We start from the raw sequence: 6,000 nt of genomic DNA, 5'->3' as shown, positions 1-6,000 counted from the left end.
GGCCAGTGCGTGCGAGTTGGTGGCGAAGGAGACTGTAAGATTCTCTGTCCAGGTGAAAGAAGAGACGAATTAGCAGGTGGCCCTGGCGCAGCACCTGTGACTGGTGCAGAGTCAGAGACACGCTACCCCCGGGGTGGTGATCCTAGGGTGGGGCGGACGTGAGCGTGAGGCACACAGCCACAGGGCAGCACCCTGAGGGAAAGGCTGTGTGTCTAGGAATGACTCCGGTCCCGATGACGTATGGCAGAGAACGGGAGGCAGGCGACAGCGGGCAAGAGGCTGGCCAGAAGAAGACACTCTGGAGGCTGGATTAAGCTAATTCCTGGAGGTGCCAGGGGACGAGGGGCGTCACATGCGGTTACGCTGCCTGGCGTGTCTGTGCTGGGCAGAGAAATTCTCTGACTTGGCCCCTGTCCCACAGAACCAATCAGGGCCCCTGGGATGCTGACAGGACAATCCCAGTGAGAATCCCGGATGCGTGGGGACTGCAGGGAACCTCAACAGCCATCCAGTCCAGTCCCTGGGCTCCAGGAAAACACTGCACAATGTGGCTGCTGATTTAAAGGGGCTTGGAGGTGGCTGCAGGGGCACCACACTGCATTGGCAAAGGCCACAACCCCATCACTTTTAATAGGGTGGGTGTGGGGGGCTTTTCCATCTCATTTTCCACCAGCCGTGAGGGGGAATGATGGGGGGAGAGAGAATGGGGGGTGGAGGCATGGGAGACAGAGAGACGGGCAGCACAGGAGCGAAGGGCAGGGGAAGAGTGGCCTCCTGGGAAGGGGTGCTGCAAGGCTGAGGGCTCAGGAAGATGGATTAGTGGTGGTGGGGAGCAGGACATAGTTCATGCACTGGTGCCTCCACCATTTTGAGGGAACTTCTGCCACTATTTGGACGAGCAGCTTGAGCCATCCAGGACTTGGTGTTTCACAGCTGCCAAGCACCCCCTGCTCCAGTGCAAGTGAATGGAGCTCTGAGTGCTCGGCTCCTCCGGAAATCAGGGATCAGGCATGTACCTGGGTGGGTGCTAGAAGAGACACTCCAAGCAGCAGGGAGCTGTTGAAAGGGACGGTGAAACATCAGCACTCACAGGGCGCAGGAGCCGTGCAGCACATCAGATACCTACACAAAAGGACAAGCCCTTTTTTGATTTTTGCTAAGATTTTGGCCACAATGAAATCCTGCAGCAGTGAGTTCCACACTCTGATTATTTGTTTCAAGGGGAGAATTTGTGGACCAGCCTTTCTTGCCAGCTTTTATTTTCCTTGCATGTCCATTGTTACTCGTTATGGAGCAGAAGCGCCTGATTTATCTTCTCTCAGGAATAACCCGTCTTCATTGTACACATCTAGGCTACGTCTACACGTGAAGCCTACATCGAAGTAGCCTATTTCGATGTGGCGACATCGAAATAGGCTATTTCGATGAATAACGTCTACACGTCCTCCGGGGCTGGCAACGTCGATGTTGAACATCGACGTTGGGCAGCACCACATCGAAATAGGCCCTGCGAGGGAACGTCTAGACGCCAAAGTAGCACACATCGAAATAAGGGTGCCAGGCACAGCTGCAGACAGGGTCACGGGGCGGACTCAACGCAAGCCGCTCCCTTAAAGGGCCCCTCCCAGACACAGTTGCACTAAACAACACAAGATCCACAGAGCCGACAACTGGTTGCAGACCCTGTGCATGCAGCATGGATCCCCAGCTGCAGCAGCAGCAGCCAAAAGCCCTGGGCTAAGGGCTGCTGCACACGCTGACCATAGATCCCCGCAGGGGCTGGAGAGAGAGCGTCTCTCAACCCCTCAGCTGATGGACGCCATGGCGGACCCCACTATTTCGATGCTGCGGGATGCGCAACGACTACACGTGCCCTACTTCGACGTTCAACTTCGAAGTAGGGCGCTATTCCCATCCCCTCATGGGGTTAGCGGCTTCAACGTCTTACCGCCTAACGGCGATGTTAACATCGAAATAGCGCCCAACACGTGTAGCCGTGACAGGCGCTATTTCAAAGTTAGTGCCGCTACTTCGCAGTAGCCGGCACGTGTAGATGCAGCTCTAGAGAGACAGGGCAGGGAAGGAAACATATTTACTTGACCAACTTCTGTAGGTGAGACAGGCAAGGTTTTGAGTCACATGGTTCAATTCTTCAGGGCAGGGAAATACTCACACAGCTCAATACCAGAGGGAACATAAAGTCCAAGGGAAAAAGTTGTTCTATTTTAAGAATTGAGAACAGCTCAGCAAACTTGCCTCGAAAAAATATTCCCTCCCCCTCCTCATCTCTTGAACACGGAGGGACAGCCAGGGTACGGTGACACATGAGACATGCATGACCACCACATAACAATGACCCTCACGCTTTGTTATCCTCAGTTTGTCTCTTGTCTCCGTTCAGCAGCAATCCTGGGTGTGATGCTCATTCACTACCTTCCATGGGATGCTGTTTTTTAAAGTTGTCGCTGAGGTATCCTCGGGATTGAGCCAGGCTGGACAATTGGCCGTGGCTAACGGAGGCAGAATGAGGATGGCCTCCTTGAATGGCCACTACCAAGACACACGGCCTGCAGCAATAACCTCCACAGAACAGTGCCTGGATCCCCATCTCTCTGCTCAGCTCTGACATGCCCATTCCATCGGCAATGGCTGTGAATCTGGAGAAATGAAGAGTTTCCTGCAGACTCCTCACGTGCAAATCTTCAGCAGTAAATATTCTGGAAGACTTGGGTGTGGTGTGGTAAGTTGCCAGGTCTGAAATCAGAGAAATGACAAGATAAAACAGGGGAGAGGAAAGGGTTAATTCTCTGCTCATTTTCCCCACCTGCGCCAGTCCCACAGGCCAGGTCCCTGGGGCTCCCTGCTGGCTCTGAGCCCCGCCTGGGATTCCCAGGGCAGCCGTATAAACATCCCTGAATCTCAGCCCCGCTCAGCGCGGATTCCCCACCCCCTGCAGCTCCCGACCGAGTCCCAGGCAGCGATTGCTCATCCCCGGCTGGGGCAGGAGCCTGGTGAGTCCTTGGCAGGGAAGGAATCTGTTCGGGGCGGCCGCACACACCCGACACCGAGGCAGTGTTGGAAGTGGCTGAGCTAGACTGGGGCTGCCTCACTCTGACTGCAGGGGCAGGACGGCAGCCCCCGGCACTGAGCCAATGCCCCCGGCCCTGCGCTGAGGGGCCATGTCAGGACGGGGCACTGTGGGATTTTATGCCTAGATTATGATCCATTCCCATAGAAATTACCGGGGCTCCTGTTGAATCTGTGGTACTAGGCTGGGCCGTTCCTTTGAAATCTCCTCCCGGCCTGTCAGCTTCTAACCCTCAGCTCATCTCGCCTTCACGTCGGCAAAGCTTCCATCAAAGTCACTACGGGGCTTGGGGCCAGGGCCATTCCACTTGGCAGACATCAGCAGGTTTCCAGCAGCCGGGCTGTGACTGTCCATACGTCTGTCCCCAGGGGCGGCTGATTCTCAGGCCTGCATTGACATCCATGGTCCGCCTGTTTTGTGCAGACGTGTTTCCCCAGGCTGAATACAGCACACTGGAAAGTCACCTGGGTAGCTGTATGCTTCTTATTTACCTTCCAGTCTTCAAGGCTTCAGCACTGCAGTGGGGCTGGGGCTGACTGGATAACTAAAGGCACCTTCCCTGCCTGGTGCCATCCGCCCTCGGTGCCTGGCTGGTCCCAGCTCTCCTGTACCTGGTGCTGAATGCTCCTGAGGGAACCTGGTGAGGGGAAGGGACCCTGGACGTGAGCAGGTCGCACGTCCCCAGATTTCTGGCAGGCTTCACACCGGAATGGGGCCCCAGCAGCATTTTCACACTGCGTTGGACCGACAGGGCAGGAGCTGCCTCCAGCCACGGGTGGGAGAAGTGGGGAAAGGGACGATTTCTCTCACGTCTCCCCACAGCTCATCTCTTCTCGTTCCCACACCCCATTGTGCCTGGGACAGCTCGTCCCTGCCTGATCACACGGCATCCAAATGCAGCCAACACCTGCAGCCGATCGCTGCCCACCAACATAACCCAGCTGCTCCGGCCAGCCCACTGTAGAGCAGGCAGGAAGGGGTTAAGCCGTAGGGATGCATTTCACATCCGGGCTCAGGGTACCTGACCACAGGGGCTGCAGCAAACCTGGCCAGGGAGGTGGCTGAGCAGGGGAGGGGGTCTGTGCTAGGAACACGCCCAGGGTCTCCGGTGGCGGCACCCGGCTGGGGGCTGGGAGGTGCAGAGAGCGCTGGGCGGAGTGTCCCCCCTACTTTCTGCTGTCTGTGTGGGGATGAATTGTGCTGTGTGCCCAGCATGGGTGGGAGGGGCTCAGGGGTGGGACTGGGGGGAGGACTGCGGCTGGGGGTGCAGGCTGTGGGCTGCAGACGGGGATGAGGGGTTCGTGTGGAGGCTACCCCAAGGCTACGGCAGGTGGAGAGGACTCCCCCCAGCCCTTCCCTGCTGCAGCAGCTCTGGGACTGGGACCAGGGAAGAGAAGCAGTCCCAGGGCTGGGCCATCTGTTCCCATTGTCTGTCTGCTGCGGCCCTGTATGCCCCAGGCTCCCCTCCCTCGCCCTCTGCCCCTTCTGGGCCCTGCGCCTCTCCCCTGGCCAGGCCCCCTGGCTGCACAGCTGAGTGGCTCTCCCCATCAGGTGCCTGGCCCCGGGTGGGTCCATGGGCAGGATGGAAATTGCTTCCAGACACCAGTGGAGGAGGGGGGAGGTTTCCCTGTGCCAGCGCTGTGCAGAGCTGTGGCACTTACAGGTCTCAGCCCCTCCTGGGCAACTCCCCAAGTCTGAGACTTTTCAGCTTCCCCAGGAGCTGGCTGAGCCAGAGGCAGGGCAGTAAGGAAGGGGTCTGCCTGCCAGGGCACTGAATGCTCTGCCCACGGGCCGGGTGCCAGAGCAATGGGAGCTGGATGTTCCCAGCTCGGTGTGATGTGGAGGAGCAGCAGGACTGGGTGACATAGGGGGTGAGAGAGAAGAGGAGGAAAAGGACAGTGAGAAGGGGCCAATGACTGGGGGACCCAATGAAGGGCTGCAGTGTGGTCACTCTGCCCGGCTCCTGCCTCACCTCCCCAGCCACTGCAGCTCACACAGTTCCCAGAAGGACTGTCAATAAATGGGATGGGGGCAGGGCCCTGCTCTGCAAGAGCTGCCATGAACTGGGAGCTGTTCTAAGAGCAGCCCAGGGAGCAGCTTGGAAACAAGTCGCACTCAATTCGAGCTTCTCATCCACAGTACTCCCCAGATCTTTTTCTGCACATCTTCTGTTTGGCCAGTTGGTTTCCAGCTTGTAGCAGTGATGAGGATTCTCTTTTTGAAACACAGTGGTTGCTGGACCTGTGCAGAGAACCTGAAAATGGTTTCTGACGTCCATCTGCACCAGGGATTACCAGAGTTCTCTCCTTTTTTTTTCCCCTGGGGAACACGTGCTCCCAATTTTCCTCCATGTTCTGCACTGCTCCCTTATGCTTCAGCATGCTGCACCTGCAGAGCCAAATGCTGACTTCTATCCAGAAAATCTTAATTTTCCTGGATGCAATGCAAGGTCATGACTTGGGGCTCTACTCTTTCAACCTTCTCCTCCAGTGTGGAGACCCCCTTGCACTTCGTACAAATACAGTTGTTCCTTTCCTCTGGGAGAAAGACAAACAAGGCGCATACTTTGCAAGTAACAAGAGCGGATCTCTCATTAGCCACGTTGTCCACCTTCAAGGAGCATCGTCAGATATATTTAATGCTCACATAAGCCTGAAAGTCACATAAACTCTCTGGGGACTGTCCCGGGTAAATTCCCCAACAAACGTCTTCTGTTTCCTGTCCTTGGTTTGCCACTTATGCAGTTCCTGACCGGCTGCTTTTCATGTTAGATCAGTGAAACTGCGCCCACTCGCAGGGCTGGATTTTTCACATGCCTGAGCAATGTGGTTACCCTACAGACTGCAGTGTAGACTGCCCCTCGCTTGAGATTGGCCTGAATATTTTGGTTCCAATCCTTCAAAAATTACACT

The sequence above is a fragment of the Carettochelys insculpta genome, chromosome 32 (assembly GCF_033958435.1).
Source record: "Carettochelys insculpta isolate YL-2023 chromosome 32, ASM3395843v1, whole genome shotgun sequence".
Lineage (NCBI taxonomy): Eukaryota > Metazoa > Chordata > Testudines > Carettochelyidae > Carettochelys > Carettochelys insculpta.
This window is presented reverse-complemented; position numbering follows the sequence as displayed.